Here is an 18,172-nt window from a genome sequence, read left to right on the forward strand (position 1 = left end):
GTTTCCCTCTTCGGCCCCAAAACGACTCGAGCCGGGACGTGGGCTCTGAAGGTGGGAGCGGTGACCCTTCCCCGAGGTCGTTGTGCTGACGAATCAGCGCAATAACCTCGGCAAAGTTCCTCTGGATCTCGGGAGTCACTGCATCCTTAGGAGTAGGACCGTCCAGTCCCTCGAACAGGAGCACCTCCCGAGACCCTCCCCCTTCAAGAGGAGGAACGGCGACAGACCCCTCTCGGTCTCCTCCTGCCACTTGCGCGTACATCCTGGTCGGTCCGAGGGACCGTGCCTGGCACGTACGGCGTCGTGACGGGATCATGTGGGGCGCACCCCTCACCTTCACTTCTCCACAATACCTCACTCCTCCCGGTTGTAACCCAAGGAGGTGAAGGTCTACGGGAGAGGCAAACCTTGACGCTCCCCCCTCGCTCACCGGCAGAACCGGTGGGCTTGGAGGGCTGCAGGCGATCGCCAACCCGCGGTGACGATCGAACTGCAGGCCTAGTCGAGACGTCTCCCTGAAGAGAACAGCTGGACCGAGCACAGCGGCCCCGATCTTGGGTGTCAGAGGAGCTGCTGCTGGTTGCTGTACGCGTACGTTCCCTGTGGGAGCGACGGTCGGGTCGACCTACAGAGACCACTGTCACGGTGAGACCGGTTGCTTGTCCTCACGGTGCATCACACCGCTTGGCTGGCGCCGGCGATCGGGGGGACCTCTTCCCAGCCTCAGCCCGTGGCCGGTCAGAGACCGTCACGTCAGCCCGGGTAGCCAGCTGGTCGCCGCGAGAGCAAGAGCTGGTCTGGTGAGAGTCGCCCGAGAGGCTGTCACCAGTCTTCTGCTCCGTGCCATGAACCTGACGCTGAGCGAGCTCCGACGTCTGGTTCTTGGCTGTACGGTCACCGGTAGGCGACGACTGTACACTCGGTACCTCTCGAACGAACGAGAGGCCGAGACGGAACCTGATGCAGTGGCAGAGCCTCTGACACCAGGCGAGGAAGTACCGGTGTTAGCCAGTACCCCCTCTGGTCCCAGTAGTCTTCTTCCTTGCAGAAGAAGACAGGCCCCGCTCCCGAAGGAGCAGGAAGACCAGCGGAAGAACCCCCTGTCACACCGGAGTGAGACGGGCCCTGCGAAGCTCCCGAAAGAGACTTCTTCTTCGGCTGTGAAGCCTTAGAAGTTGAAGGGGGAGAGGCGGCAGACGACGAAGACGACGACGACACCTTCCTCTTCTTCTTCGTCACCTTCCTCAGGACCGACGTTAAGTCTACCATCCAGGGCAGAGCCGGGGCTGCTGTTGCCGAAGCAACAGGGCCCGGACGCACCTGTCCGGATAGACCAACGACGGGAACAGCAACGCCACGAGCAGGAACGACATCAGCAGGTGCTGACATCTCAGGAACGGCAGGTACAACAGTCACGGCAGGAACGGTCTACAACATCTGAGTAGGACGGCAGGTTCGGCAGGCGGTACAGTCATCATGGGAGGTTGAGCCAACGTCAGCGACATCTTAGGGATCGGCGGCAGGTCCAGGGGCGAGCTCTTGGGACAGCTGAAGTCCGGCCGAGGCAGCACGGCAAACCCGGGTGGCGGAGGCAGCACGGCAAACCCGGGTGGCGGCGGCGGCACGCCCCCCCTCGGTACGGCGATCAGACCCTGCACTGAGGTGGTAGGCGATACATACACAGCATGGGGAGAATACACCAGGTGAGGGGGGGCGGCGTACCCTGGAGTTGACAGGGTGGTGGTTGTGGTGGTCACCGTAGCATGCGTGACCGCAGCAGACCCAGCTAGGTGGTACAGCAGCCCCTGGACACTGGGCACGCCCTGCAAGCCAAATAGACGCCCACACCTGACCAAGGTCGTCCCTTGCAGCAGAAGCACCTGTGGAAGCAACGATCGGGTTATTGGGGGGGTCTCTAACCGCTCGAGAGGGGAAGATGCCCACCCCGAACGGACAGAGGACCCCGAGTACAGCTGGACGTCGGGGTACCAAGCGCCCTCCTCCACACTCGACAGATCGGGTGAGGAGAAGGACTGGATCCCCCCCCCCCCCCCCCCCCCCCCCCCCCCCCCCCCCCCCCTCCCCCCCCCCCCCCCCCCCCGAAAGGGGAAGGTGCCATACGTGGGAGCTGAGGCAGGGGGCAGAAAAGGCGACGAAGTGTACATTACCAAAGGAGTCGCGGGAGAGCTTTCCGACGACTCCTTTGCAGGCCTTTGCTTCTTCCTGCCCTCGTACAAGCCCCACTGCACCTCCGACCAATTTTGACACACTTCACAAGGCTCGGTGCGAGAGCATTCGCTCCCCCGACACAGAGCACACAAAACATGGGGATCGATCTCCAAAAAACTGCGGAATTTTCCACACTTACGCCCTTTAGTTCCGGGGCACAGTCGCCGGACAATCGGAGGGCATGGTGAATCATTGTCGATCAATCACAATTGATAAACACAAATATAAAGTTGAAATTATTGTACTTACAGATCAGTTTTTTCACAATGTAAAACAGCAAGAAAACACAACCATGCGAAAGCAAACAACGATGAAGCGGGCAGAGAGCGAAGATACACACATCCACACGCTGTGAGGCCGAAAGCAAAAGTGGTTCTTCACCTCCCAGTCGCGCGGCGCGCGCACTGTCGGACAAGCAGTTAACTACCGAACCCCTTGTTCGAAGCTTACGACCTATCCAGCTGCCGCTAGTAACCTTCCTATTGTAAAAGGACCGATAGGTTTTGTATCCGTGTCGGAACAACACCTTCTTCAACCTGAAAGGTACCTCCACAAAACAACTAACTAAAAAGGGCAAGGCATCTCAATTCTACAGTACATGTTACCTGTATACTTATCCCTTTATCTAATTATGCAAATCTTTCATCTACCTGGGAAAACAACTTTGAAGAACTACCAGAAAATGACAGGGAGTAGGGTACTAAAGAAATGTATCCTAAATCTTTCCTAAATAATACAAACTACCTATGCATCTTTAAGCTCTGCCAAAAAACACCTGGGTCTCTTTAGAACCAACCCTACTGATGATAAGATAAAAAAATAGAGCTTTCCAGCATTCCAATGCCACATTCTAGCTCCAGGTCCAGCAAAAGACCAAGATAATGTATCTTGTTGCACTTATTCCTGAACATGTACCTTTCTATGTCATCATTTTGGTCACTGGCATTTTGAGAAGCACTCTCTTTGGGAACCATGGGAATCTTAGTTGAGAATCTATAACCCTTTCGAGTTACTGCAGTCCCTCGAAGAATTGAGTTGTGTTCTACATTCCTAAATTGTACTGTCATCCATGGGAAAAGTATCATAATTTCCTATGCAGTTCATTAAATATGTTATTGTTATAATACAATTAAGTTTGTTCATACTTACCTGGCAGATATATATATATATATAGCTGTATTTCTGACGTCCGACAGAATTTCAAAACTCGCGGCACACGTAGTGGGGGCGGCCAGTGGTAGTACCCCATTCCCGCCGCTGGGAGGCGATATCAGGAACCATTCCATTTCTGTTCATATTTTTCATGACCCTTGTCTCCCTGAGGGGAGGAGGGTGGGCACTCTAATTATATATATCTGCCAGGTAAGTATGAACAAACTTAATTGTATTATAACAATAACATTTTGTTCATGAAACTTACCTGTCAGATATATATATAGCTGAATCCCACCTTCAGATGGTGGGTAGAGACAGAATAGGATTTTTAGGAAACTTAAATTAAATAAAAGATTTACTTCTTGGTTCCTTACCTGATAGCAAAGTAGACTCTGTGATTACTGTCACTAAAGCCTGCTTATGCTTTTATCAGAGTTGCCAGCCAGGTTTGGACCTGTAGTGCTGGTGAAAAAAAAAAAAAAACACTCTGGATGCTCTGTCAACGGGGACGTGACCACAATGTGACAAGACCTCTAGACCAAACATATGGCAGTAACACAGCAACCGACAACCACCTGACCAACTAACCAAAAACCCCTGACATTACTAAGGAATGGAGATTTCCACAGAAGATCTCACCATCAACCAAAAACACAATCACTAACCTAACTAAGCTAAGGGATAGGGAGAGCAGCTACCTTCAGCCCCAAAACTGTGTCTGCCGAAATGTAAGGCCCCAAAGAACTACAGTTCTCGTAAATCGTTCTCACATCCCGGAGGTAATGTGAGGCGAATACGGAATTGCTCCTCCAAAAGGTGCTATCAAGAATATCTTTGATAGACATATTCCTTTGGAAGGCGACGAGAAGTAGCTACGGCTCTGACTTCGTGAGCTTTCACTTTAAAGAGGCTCAAATCAGTCTTCTGGCAAGATGAGTGAGCCTCTTTAATGACGTCCCTCAAGAAGAAAGCACAGCATTCTTCGACAACGGCAAATCTGGTCTCTTCACCGAGCACCAGAGATTACCTGAGGGACCTCTTATCTCTTTAGTCCTATTTCACATAGAACTTGAGAGCCCTGACAGGGCAAAGGGCTCTCTCTGGTTCTTGACCCACGAGACTCGACATTCCTTTGATTTCAAAGCTCTTCGGCAAGGATTAGACGGGTTCTCGTTCTTAGCCGGGGGAAGATGGCTCCAACGAGCAGACAGCGTTGTCCCCCTTCCCCCTTGAAGCCCACTAGGCTACTGAACGCTTGGATTTCACTAACTCTCTTCGCCGTCGCCAGAGAAGCTAGGAAAAAGCGTTTTTCTCGTCAAGTCCCTTAGAGAAGCTTCATGGAGAGGCTCAAAGGGACTTAGCATAAGATGTTTCAAAACCACATCGAGATTCCATGAGGGCGGTCTTGCTTGTGGAATCTTGGTGGTTTCGAACGACCTCAAGAGATCGTGCAGATCCTTATTGTCGGAGAGGTCCAGTCCTCTGTGGCGAAAAAACGGCAGACAACATACTCCTATAACCCTTGATTGTAGGAACTGCCAATTTCTGCACATTTCTTAGATAGAGTAAGAAATCTGCTATCTGATTCACAGAGGTCGTGGAAGAGGAAATTCCTTCCTTTTTGCACCATGCCCTGAAGGAGGACCACTTAGACTGGTAGACAGCTCTTGAAGAGGCTCTTCGAGCATTAGCGATTGCTCTCGAGCTGCCTTTGAAAAGCCTCTCGCTCTGGCCAACTTTTTCGATAGTCTCGAACGCAGTCAGAGCCAGAGCGAGAGGTTTTGGTGAAACCTTTTGAAGTGAGGCTGTCTGAGTAGATCTCTCCTCCAGGGCAACGTTCTTGGGAAGTCCCACAAGGAATGTCATGACCTCTGTGAACCACTCTCTTGCTGGCCACATTGGGGCAATCAGAGTCAACCTTGTCCCTTCTGAAGCTGCGAACTTCCTCATTACCTCCCCCATGATCTTGAATGGGGGAAAGGCGTAAAAGATCCAGGTCTGTCCAGTTCCAAGGCACGCGTCCACTGCAATTGTGCCCCTGGATCCAGAACCGGGGAGCAATACAGAGGAAGCCTCTTCGTCCTCGATGGTAGTGAACAGGTCTAACTAGAGGACCGTCCCCACAATGTCCATATTGTTGACAGACTTCCTGGTGCAAGGTCCATTCTGTTGGTAGAATCTGATTTCGTCGACTGAGAAGGTCCCGCCCCTGACATTCTGGAACCCCTTGCCACGAATCTTGTCAGGATCTTGATGCGCCTTGCGTCTGCCCATAGCAGAACTTCCTTCGCCATCGGAGAAAAAGGGATCTGGAGTGAGTTCCTCCCTGATTCTTTAGATACGCAAGGGCTGTGGTACTGTCTGAGTTGACTTGAACAACCTTGCTTGACAGTTTGTCTTCGAAGAACTGCAGCGACAGGAATATCGCTGCCAGTTCCTTTACATTGATGTGCAGGCTACCTGTTCCCCTCTCCAGGAGCCTGACACTTCCTCCCCCCCTAGTGTTGCTCCCCAACCGGAAATGGAAGCGTCTGAGAACAACACTAGGTCGGGGCTCAGAAGATTTAAGGAGAAGCCCTCTCGTAACTTCTGAGGGTCGAGCCACCATCTTAAGTGGACTTTTACCTTGTTGGAGATCCTTAGGATCGCATTCAGGTCCTCTTTCGACGTCCATTCTTCCGCAAGGAAAAATTGAAGAGGCCTGAGGTGCAGTCTTCCCAGCGAGACAAACTTTTCTAGCGAGGAAATGGTGCCCAGCAGACTCATCCACTCCCTCAACCGAACAAGCTTCTCTCTCTAGGAAGGCTGCGACTTTCTCTAACCCCAGTCGCTGACGTTCCTGGGATGGAAACGCCCGAAAAGCCACTGAATCCATCTGAATCCCCAGATACACGATGGACTGTGTCGGGGTCAGATGCGACTTTTCGGAGTTGACCAAAAGACCCAGAGACTTTGCTAGGGCTAACGTAAACTGAAGGTCCTTCAGACACTTCTGCCTCGACGACGCTCTGATCAGCCAATCGTCGAGGTAGAGGGTATCCTGATCCCTGACGAATGGAGCCACTTCGCTACATTCCTCATTATCATTGTGAAAACCATCGGGGCCGTGCTGAGACCGAAACAAAGGGCTCTGAATTGCCAAACCCTGTTGTCTAAGACAAACTCTCAGGTACTTCCTTGAAAGAGGGTGGACGGGGACGTGGAAGTACGCGTCCTGCAGGTCCAGAGACACCATCCAGTCGCCAGGTCTCAAGGCTCCCAGCACCGACTGAGGCGTCTCCATTTTGAATTTGATCTTTTCTACAAAAAGATTGAGCCTGCTCACATCCAGGACTGGGCGCCAACTGACGACTGCTTCGGCACTACGAAAATCTGTTGTAGAAGCCCGGTGACTCCAGGTCCAAGACTTGTTCCCCCGCTCTTTTTTCGACCATCTGGTCTAACAGATCGAAAAGAATACTTTTCTTCTCTCCCTGATAAGATGGGAGAGAGTGTCTCTGGGAGTTGATGTTAAAGGAGGAGGATGTAAAAAGGGGATCTTGTACCCCTGCTCTACTATCTTGAGAGTCCAAGGATCCGCCCCTCTCTGCCTCCATGCCTCCGCAAAGAATTTCAGTCTGGCCCCGACTGGCGTCTGAAGGACGAGATCTTCATTTGGTGTTTTGGGTTTGAATGAAGCTCTTCCTCTCGAAAAACCTCTCCCTCGAGGAGCTGCTCTCGATGGGGGGTGCCCGCGAAAGGGTTTGACTTTCTTCGGGGGTTTACTGAATGCCGAAGTGGAAGGAACTGCTGGACGTCTTGAAGACTGTACAAGAGGTCCTGGGTCGCCTTCTCTTGCAAACAAATCGTTGCAAGATCCTTTACCATAGCCTGGGGAAGAGATGGTCCGAAAGAGGCGCAAAGAGCAATTCCGCTTTCTGAGCGGGAGAGACCGACGTTAGCGGTAAAATTGCATAGAAGAGCTCTTTCTTCAGGAAAGCAGTTCCAAAATGAGAAACTAGCTCCTCCGAAACCATCCCTGACGGCCTTGTCCATACATGACAACACGCTGGACAGCTCCCCCAGACTGAGAGAATCAGGACTTCTAGACTGAAGGTCTAAAACTCCCAGACACCAGTCTAAGAAATTAAAGACATTTAAGGTGCGAAGCAGTCCCTTCAAATGGTGGTCCGTCTCCACAGGAGTCCAGGACACCTTAGCAGACGATAAGAGAGACCTCCTCTGAGCGTCCACTAACTGGAGAAGTCACCCAGAGCGGACGAAGGAACCTTTACTCCCCCACGTCCTCCTTGGTTTCATACAAATTCCTCCTTTCCCGGCGAGTCTAGAGGGAGGAAGGGCGAAAGTGGGTCTTGCCCTGATCCTTCCTTCGAGACATTCTTGAAGCTTCTTAAAAGCCCTCTTGGTCGACAGCGATGTCTTCATCTCGACGAACTCAGGGGTCTTAACGGTCTTGGAAGACGAAAGTTGAGAGGGAGGAGACCTAGGGGCTGCCGGCTGGAACTTCTCCCCGAAGGATGAACGTAACAGCCTGACAAGAACCTTATAGTCCGAGACAGCTGAAGCTACCGGAGGTTCTTCTTCGACGGAACTCCCTGGACTACTAAGTTCCCCTTCCTCCCTAAGAGGAACTGGAGAACGTCCATCAGGAGAGGGCGTACGTCCAGCAGTCTCAATCCTGAACAATGACTTCCGTTGGTTGGAAGTACCCGCTACAGGTACGGAATCGCCCTTACGACGATCCTTAGAAGGACGGACATCTGTGAAAGAGGAGCGTCCTTAGAAGCAACGGGAACTGTCTTAACAGACATGTCCCTACGAGAGGAAGCGCGAGCTTCCTGACGAGAGGCGCCAAAAGCGTCCTGCTTAGCCAAGCAAGCGTCCTGCTGAGCGTCCTCAAAAGCGTCCTGCCTCGCTCGAAAAGCGTCCTGCTTCGAACGGCGAGCGTCCTGACGAGCGTCCTCAAAGGCGTCCTGTCGATAACTCAAAGCGTCCTGCTTCGAACGCCGAGCGTCCTGCCGAGCGTCCTCAACAGCGCCTTGCCGAGAGCGCAAAGCGTCCTGCTTAGAACGCCGAGCGTCCTCAACAGCTCCCTGCCGAGAGCGCAAAGCGTCCTGCTTCGAACGCCGAGCGTCCTGGCGAGCGTCCTCTACTGAGAGAGCGAAAGATCTACTCGGAGAACGAGAACGGTGACGATCCGGAGGTGGAGAGAGAGACGAACGAGACGAGAGAGAATGAGACTGCTTCGTCCTCTTGACGGGCACCCCGCCCAACGTCCTTCCTACGCTTAGGCTCAACTGCTGCTGCGAGTCCTCTGAGCCATCAGCAACGTAATCTGGTCCTGAAGGGACACTAGGATATCCTTCGTAGGTGACGAAGGAGCAGAAGAAGGGGCAGGACTGAGCCTGCGAGAAGGCGAGGGGCGAGGGGACGCCTCCTTCCTTCTAGCAGGTACAGCTATCTGCCTCTCAGGTGAACACGCCTGTGCGTGGAAACCAACGTCCTCGTCGGTAGAAACCCTCCCTCTCTTCTGAGGAGGAAAGGCGTCATAAGCATCCTCTGACGAAAGCGGAGACATAGGACGTGAAGTGTCCTCAAAGCGAAAGGTCCTTTTCCAACGGATGCGAGTCTCTCCGAGCGCTCCACCCCTTGCGCTGGGGGGGAGGACGCTTCGGAGGACGAAAAGCAATCCTTCAGGACACGCGCTCGTGCGCGCTCCTTGGCAGCCTGGGATTTAGCAACAAGGCCCGCCGAAGGACGCCAGATCGGTGGGGAGGCCCCCGTAACCCTCTTGCGGCTTTCGACATACCCCCATCCCTGAGTCCTGGGAGTCCGATAGAGGTTCTAGGCCTAGAGGCATTATGGGCCGATCTGACGCCCCCTCCACAACACTAGGGGCACTAACACAAACTTTCACAGGGCCAGTTTCTAGGGCCAAAACTTTCGATTCAAGAGCGCGAATAGACTCAAGAATCACCAGACACAGCACTGGGGCCCGAAGGCAACAAAACAGGATTAGGTTGAGCAAAATCTACTGGTGTTAGAGGAGGAGAAATGTTACTTTCCTTACCTTTCGTAGAACTGCCCTTGGAGGAAGACGACCTGACTATCGCGCTCCAATTTACGTCGATAGGTCTCTAACATCTTCCATTTATCATCATCCAAATCCTTGCATTCATTGCACCGATCATCAACCAAGCAACATGCCCCTGCAAATCCATACAAACTGTGTGAGGATCAACTGAAGGTTTAAGAAGCCTCACCTTACATTCACTCCTCACACACACTCTGAAACTTCCAGTACTTGATCCCGACATCATGTACACAGAAAAGCCAATCCAAAATCAAAAACCAATCCACTATTACGCGTGCCAATCCAACAATCCAGAAGTCGATACCAAAAGTCAATCCAGATAATATTAAGCGAGATAAATAAAAAATCCTAGACGGAGGTACTGTAAACAGTTGTTTGCAGCACCGGCGACAGAAAAAATATGAACAGAAAATGGGAATGGTTCCTGATATCCGCCTCCCAGCGGCGGGAATGGGTACTACCACCTGGCCGCCCACTACGTGCCGCAAGTTTTGAAATTCTGCTGTCGGACGTCAGAAATATACCAAATTTGTAACTAATTTGTATTTTTCATAACTAACAAACCTGAGGTCTTAACATTAGGATTTACTAGCGCCAGCTGGAAACCGGTAGAATTAAAATTACACTTGTGAGATCCAGGGACTAATGGCATCTATACCAGGTCACGGGGCATGTATACCCAGAATGCCCACGGCTACCTGTGACCCATCAGTTATATTTCTAACCCAGTTTAGACTGCTAGAGGGGTGGTTCGAGGTGGGCCTTTAACTGTTAAGACCTCAGGTTTGTTAGTTATGAAAAATTACAAATTAGTTACAAATTTGGTATTTGTTCATACACGAAACAAACCTTCGGTCTTAACATTAGGATAGACTTACTATTGGAGGGAGGTAAGTCTCTACAACTGACTGGAAGTTTGCCACCTTATCCATTTCCGAATATATAGGGAAATTCTAGAGAATGGACAATGAACCTAGGACCAAAGATATAAGCGGATCTATTGGTTTCCTCCCACTGGGTGTAGATACCATTCTACTGTTTACTCTTGTCCCTTGCGACTGGATCCACCTTCACCCCTCTTTCCTTATTATCCAGATGGGTGTTGTACGAAAAGTATATCATCAGCTAAGATAGCTTCACAGTATGGCTGACCATCTCACCTGCATCTAGTCCGTTCAGCACATGACGGTACTCTCCTTCATATTGCCCGTGTTAAAGGAGTAGGAAGAAAGTAGTAAAGAAAAAAGACCATCATCCCATTCATTCTACTTTCCATACCTTCATCTTAGACTAGACGCAAACTGACCCGCCAGGGGCACTGGATGAATTATATTACTTGTTGGGCCGCCACCACTGGACCCAAGGAAAAGGTTGTCAAGGATCTATGGGCAACATCTTTCAAAATAAAATGAGGTGAAAGTTGTTTGGCGCTTCCACACGCCAGCTTTCAGATTTTATCCACAGACATGTTCTTCTTAAATGCTAGGGAAGCACTCACACCCCTGATGTCATGAGCTCTAGCTCCCACCCTGGCTATCTGACCCTCTGTCTTCTGCAGTATAAGCATTTCTGATGTCTCCCTTAGCCAAAATGATATTGTATTCTTGGACACTTCCTTCTTGTTCCGTCCTGTACTTACGAACAACCTCTGGCACCCCGGCCTGAGGTGCCTTGTTCTCTTTAAGTACTCCCTTAGGTGCCCTGACGGGGCACAGGAGCATTTCAGCTTTGTCGTTGTCTACAAAGTCTGCCAAGGAAGGTATGGTAAAGGAGTCGAATCTGCCGTCTACTATTGTTGGATTTTGGGTCTTTGCCACGAATTCTGGGACAAACTCACACACCATTGATCTCCAACCTCTCGATTGCTTTATGAGATATGAGAGCCATGTAGCTCCCCCACCCTTTTGGTTGAAGCCAGGGCCAATAAGAAGACTGTCTTCAGGGTCAGGCTCCTATCCGTGGACTGCCCTTAGTGGTTCGTAAGGGGGTTTTGTCAGACTACTCAGTACCTTGGTCAGATCCCAATCTGGGGTTTTTAGCTCCTTTGGTGGGCATGACTGTTCAAAGCTCCTCATCAGCATGGCCAACTCCCATGAAGACGATATGTTTCCACTCCTTTCATTCGTAAGACTGAGGCTAGAGCAGCCCTGTACCCCTTCACTGCAGATACAGACATATGTTTTTCTGTTCTGAGATATATCAGAAAGTCTGCTAACAAAATGCTGAAGTATTGGTACCGAGTGGAGCCACGTTCCCCCTACGACACCAATCACAGTATGCTGACACTTCCCTTGGTATACTGGTCGCAGATGATTTTCTGATATTACCTGCCATCTGAGTTTGCTGCTTTCTGCGAAAACCCTCGCTCTCGGAGGAGATACTGACAGTCTCCACACGTGAAGCGATAGGGACTTCACCGACTGGTGGTTACCTCTTCCACGTGAGGCTGGACACAGAAGGTTGCTCCATGGAGGTAACTCTTGGCACATATACTAGGAGTTCCAGTAGGTCTGGAAAACCCACTCTGCTTTCGGCCATAACGGGGCTACCAGGTCATCTTGAGGTTCTGAGACCGCATTACCCTGTTCAGAACCTGACGGATTAGACAAAATGGAGGAAATGCGTACACTCCCGATTGTCCCAGGGGTGTTGTAGCGCATCTTCTGCTGCTGCCTCTCTGCGTCCGGGACTACTGAACAATACACTTCCAACTTTTTGTTGTTACCTGGTTGCGAATAGTCTATGATCGGTCCTTCCACAACATGAGCATCCTGGTCCACTACCTGTTGGTGTAGGGACCACTCCGTTTCCCAGAATCTGATCCCTGCGGCTCAACTTGTCGGCCACTTATGTTTCTTTTTCCCGGAATATACCATGGCCTTGATGTCTACCAAGGTTCTCTATAGCCCACTGGTGAAGTTGAACTGTCATCACATGTAACTGCCGAGAAACTAGGCCTCCTTGCTTGTTTATATAAGCTACTACTGTGGTGTTGTCTGACATCAATACCACCGAGTGTCCCTTTACTCTCTCCTGAATTCTGTAGAGCCAGGAAAGCTGCTTTCAACTCCAGCCACGTTTTATATGGAGTTCTCTGTCCTTGCAACTCCATTTTGCTGACACCATCAACTCCTCCATATGGGATGGGCTCCCCAGCCTTCTAGTGATGCATCCGAGAACAGCAAGAGGTCTGGGGAGGATTGTTGAAGGGGGACACCCACTGTCAGATTGTCGTCGTCCACCACCACAGCAAGTCTTTCCTCACTTCTGCCGACAAGGGAATTTGTCTCGTACGGGGGGTCGGGTGATCTACTGTTGGTGACCAAAACTCCTTCATCCTCCATTGTAGGGGACCGAAGGTGTAGCCTTCCTTGTGGTACTAGCTTCTCCAGGGAGGTTAGGATTCCCAGCACCACCTGCCACTGTCTTGCTGGCTGTGTCTGCTTTCCCAGAAAGGCATTCACTACTTGTTTGCATTTCTGTACTCTTTGGTCTGTCGGGAATACTTTGGCTTGTGTTGTGTCTATCACCATCCAGATATTCCAAACGTTGACTTGGATCCAGCTGCGACTTTCTGCTGATTCACCACAATACCTAGGCTGTGACAAAGCTGCAGGAGGGCCGCCCTGTCCCTGAGTAATTTCTCCTGGACTTTGCTATCACCAGCCAATCGTCCAGATATCTTATCAGCCTGATCCCTGGAGCGTGCGCCCACGCCGACACGAGGGTGAACACTCTTGTAAAAACTTGAGGAGACGTTGTCAATCCGAAGCACAGGACCTTGAACTCGAAAGCTTTCCCTGCAAGACTGAAGCGGAGAAATTTCCTTGAAGACTGATGGACTGGTATCTGAAAGTATGCGTCCTTTAGATCGACTGTCAGCATAAAGTCTCCGATTCTGACTGCTTGTAGAACCGTTTTCGGAGTTTCCATCTTGAAACTGTTTTCCTTATAAACAGATTCAGCGTTGACAGGTCTATTACTGTCCTCCACTCCCCGTTGGCTTTGGGTACCAGGAAAATCCTGCTGTAGAAGCCTTTTGTCGGACTGCATACTGTTGCACAGCTCCTTTTTCCATCATCTTCTTCACTTCGTCCTGCAGAATAGTGGCCTTCTGAGATTTGTGGGCATAAGTGACGTGGGGTAATGGTTGATCTGTCAGGGGCGGGGTTACCTCGAACGGAATCAAATACCCGATCCTGAGAACATCCACCACCCACTGCTCTGCCCCTAGTTCCTGCCACACCTTCCAGTGATTTGCCAGGCAACCCCCCACTGGTGTGGCCGAGTGATGATGGGAGGCGCCCATCCTATCTTCTTGAGCCTCTCCCCCTTCCCCTATTGCCCCTTCCTCTGTTGTTTCTATTGTGAAAGGGCCGATGAGTTATCCTCTTTGGGGAAGAGGGTCTTGTGACTCTGGGGATTAGGGATGCTATGTCTCACTGGTTTCTTTCGAGACATCTGCTGTTGTCTTCCTCCAAAGGAATAGTTTGACTGTTAGAGGTTTTCCTAACTGCCTGTTGCACCAACCTATCGTTAGTGTCCATCCTTCTTCTATCTATCGCTTCTTCCAGTATGACCTCTGGCAACAGTAGTTGCGATTCCAAGATATCCCCATTCCTCATTGCTAACAGGGAATCCAAATCCACATTGCGGCTTAGTCCAGCCAATGCTGCATCTCTCCTCATTAGCAGGATATTTGCCCAAACATTGGCACTTACGTTTGTCAGGTACGCAACGCCTTGGACCCTGACTGTAGTATCTAATGAACAATGGTTCATCTACTACTTTCCTTGTTGCTTCCGAGGATGCAATTTCGCCACTGCTGTTGACCAAAGGTCTAACCAGGACGCAGCCTGAAAGACAGAAGAAGCTGTTGCTTCTAACGTGGCAGCCTCTTGGTACGTCATCGAAGGGCACTCCATTTTAACCTGATCCAAGGTTAATCCAGGCCTTAACCTTACAACATTAGGGTTCATTTGTCTAGACAGCAAGGGACCTTCGGTGTCGTATAATATTTCCTTTGCTTTATCATTGGAGGGGGAATAAATTTAAATGATCTATTAGATCTTAAGGAATTATCCCTCCCTGCAATCTTTGCGTTTACGTGTTGCAAGACCGATTCCGCATGACTCGAACAAGGCAATTCATACGACACCTTGGTATCCCTCTTAGTCCAAACGCCATGTCAATTCCAGGAGGAAGCATACTGGCCGGTGTTTCTGTCTTCTCCGAAGGCTATTGAATTGACGAATCAAATCAATAACCTCTGCATACGCCAGAAACTCTTGGTTTTTTTCTCCTATTTCCCCTCCGGCTCTAGTGTACCACTCTCCGTCACGAGAGATGTTGTCTCGCCTCTATCTTCTGACAGACGGCCCGGAATTCCACGGCCGCCTGCCCCTACGGCCGCGGCCTCTTTGATCTTTGCTGGCCGCTGTTGGCTCGATCCCAGATAGTCAGCAGGGGAACGAGAACGTCTCACTCTCTTCTGCTCACGGATCTAGAGCGAGAATCTCGTCTAGATCTCCAAGATGAAGGCTCCCTTAAGACAGAGGTAAGTTCGTCTTTATTAGCATTGGCATCGTTTTTCGATTCGAGCGTCGGCGAGCCCGGCCTCGGCCACCTTCTATCCAGACGGACACTGCCTTCCACGAACGTATCCGCGAGGTTGCCAACTCTCTATTTTTTCGTACTTTTAATAGGAGCCTTATCGTCCTTCGTACGTATTTTGAACGGCCTTACGGGCGAAACTGGGACCGCATTCCATCCTCTGCTGCACCTTTCGCCGCCAACGTCGATTTTACCAGAGGTATCGCAGTTTTTGCGATCCGAACTGGCAACTTCCGCCTCGGCCGCTAGCTCGCCGGACGTCACCTCTCTCGCTTGTTCGGACTCTTGCGAACGGCTTCGTCTGGCAACCTTGTGCTTAATAGCCACTGATTTTCCGACCTTCTTGCTGACTTGGAAATGACAGTCTTCGTCCGAAGAGAGGAAGAATTGATTCTTCTCCTCTTGGCCCGAGGATCCGCTAGGAACTCCCGAATCCTCCTCCAACGCTTGACTGGCGCTCGCCGTGACGTTATCGGACTTAGCGATGACGCCGACTAGAGGAAGAAGACGAAGAAGGCGAATCACACTTTTTCTTTTTGTCTCTCTTATTCATTCTCTCCTCTATATCCTGTAATTTCTGCATTACAGTCTGCATTGACGGATCAGAAGGCGTATTAGCGACTGGGTGCAGCGAAAAAGGCCGAGAATCGGTCTGTGACGTCATCACGCCTGCCATCTCAGAGTGTGACGTATGTTGTGACGTCATCGCTCTCGTAGGGTGGAGAGACTGAGAGGTTTCTGCTGGTAACCGCACGTTGCTGCCAAATTACCTCCCACGTTCTGCATCGCTGTAAATACTGAGTGGGATGGAGAAGCAGCGGCATTAATTCCCATAAATTGCAAGCCCGGGGGATGAGGAACATTCAGCGCTGCCGGACCCTGCTGGAACCGTGACGTCATATAATGCGCAAGCAGACCATCCAAGGTTGGTACGCCTGGTAGGCCTAGCGCTGACCACGTACCATCTAACCTATGCGCTTGCGTAGCAGGAGCCTGGAACAAAGATGGCGGATCTCCCCCTCTACTTGCTGGGAACAAAGGAGAGTGCAAATTATTCATAAAATTACCCAAGGCCCCTCCTGACGTTTCCGATACAGAACCGCTAGGAGAAACCGAAGGGGTATGAGACAATTCAAAAGCAGGTGGAGAAACATATGGAGCAGCCTGGTTTATTACCGATACAAAAGAAGCCGGTAAGGTTTGGTCATCCAAAGATGGCGTCACCCCCTTTCTTTTGTATTGGCTTTTCCCATAGAACTTCTTCCACTGTTCCACCGACCAACCGCGACAAACAGAACACGGATTAGTAACCGTACATACGTTTTCCCTGCACCTACTACACGTTGGATGAGGATCCGTCGACACCAGAGGTTAGGAACCTAGACAAGGGAAGCCACTGACTCCTGGGCATTTCCTTTGTCTCCTCTTCGAAGCGGTAGACGATCCCGATGTTGAGGCAAAATTCTCCATCATACCACAGTATACACTCTTACCACACACTGATCACACTTGGAGAATGAAAAATAAAAAATGAAATGGATAAAGAACGGGCAAACTGAAAAACCGGCTTAAAATGAGATAGACAGTAACACGTCTTATCTTAAAGGCGGTAGGAAAATAACTGATGGGTCACAGGTAGCCGTGGGCATTCTGGGTATACATGCCCCTGACCTGGTTATAGATGCCATTAGTCCCTGGATCTCACAAGTGTAATTTTAATTCTACCGGTTTCCAGCTTGCGCTAGTAAATCCCAATGTTAAGACCGAAGGTGGTTTGTTTCGTGTATGAACAAACAGCTATATATATATATATATCTGACAGGTAAGTTTCATGAACAAAATTGAAGTTATTACCCTTGCTGTGCTGAACATCCTTCTACTGCATTCAAGATTTGTTGAATTTTTACAAGAGAAGCATTACCTTAAGTACCTCCATTTTTCAAACTTCACCAGGTTTTGACCGATGAGCATTGCAATCTCCATGCCCACCAGTCGGTATATTTTCACTGTTACATTTATGTTCCATGGTTATATACTTCATAACACTGTTTTCCTTCTTCATCACTGGTTTTTTTACATGTGTAAGTTAAAAGCAGAGGTGCAACAGTTGGCCTCTGAGAACATATTACATAGTATTTATTTCTGGTTATAACATAACCACTTCAGTGTTTTGTAGCTCTCAGGACTGCCTTGATCTCCAACCCTCACCAACGTTACCCAATAACTGTGTACCTTCCAGTGGAACTGTTACCCTCACAGTACATTTTCAGCCAAATAAATCAAGATTGAAAAGCCATTAGCAACTTGAAGTCAACTCTCCAGTGCTAAAGAATATATGACTTTACTCGTATTAGTCATCTGTTTGGCAACTCTTCTAGAATTCCTCAACAGTCTCAAACCTCCTAAGCTCCTCTTCTTTGTCAACTTGTTTCTGATATCACTGGCACTAAAACCAATTTTAACCAGTTCCCGTTTAGTCTTTGCAGTTACACAGGCATATTGGTCTTTGGGTTCAGGAATACAAGACTTGGAATCAACTTCAAGAATGCACTCTTCAAACAGACTCAGGTCTCTGTATGGACGATTTCATTTGATGGACAAGAACTAGTGGCTATTAAATCAGCTTTTACTCTTCTATAAAAGGTTATATGAATTCTGATAGCTATCCCAGGTTCCAAGGAGAACTAGTCACATACACCAGACTTCTACAATGTAAGAGATCTAGACACAGCAAGCCTTGGACAGCGGCTACCCAACAAAACCAACATCAAATTCCTGTAGTATATACAATTCACTTGGAAATGCTTAGATGCCAGTGTTTTCAATACAGCAACTGACTGATGCTTTACTATTCTGAGTAGTTTACACAGATCAGAGAAACAAGTTATGATGGGTATTTCTGAAAAATTTTGAGCATTAGCAAGTTGATTTAATCTACTGAGCAACTAGCATATTAATTAAATCCACTGAGCAAATAGCATGTTGATTAAATCTAATAAATCAGACATTTATCATATTTTGAGCATAAGCAACTTTATTTGTCCCAAGAAAGGCTTAGGAGTACTTAAGACTACAGGAGCA

At 49.6% G+C, this 18,172-nt stretch overlaps 1 protein-coding gene and 1 pseudogene across 1 annotated transcript in view; one reads left to right on the forward strand and one right to left on the reverse strand.

Moving 5' to 3' along the window:
• The window catches only part of LOC135216442 (dnaJ homolog subfamily C member 16-like), a 301,782-nt gene that overhangs the window by 174,589 nt on the left and 109,021 nt on the right, over positions 1 to 18,172 (forward strand).
• The window catches only part of LOC135216201 (dnaJ homolog subfamily C member 16-like), a 74,118-nt pseudogene that overhangs the window by 31,342 nt on the left and 24,604 nt on the right, over positions 1 to 18,172 (reverse strand).

Source organism: Macrobrachium nipponense, chromosome 6 (genome assembly GCF_015104395.2).
Source record: "Macrobrachium nipponense isolate FS-2020 chromosome 6, ASM1510439v2, whole genome shotgun sequence".
NCBI classification, from domain to species: Eukaryota; Metazoa; Arthropoda; class Malacostraca; order Decapoda; family Palaemonidae; genus Macrobrachium; species Macrobrachium nipponense.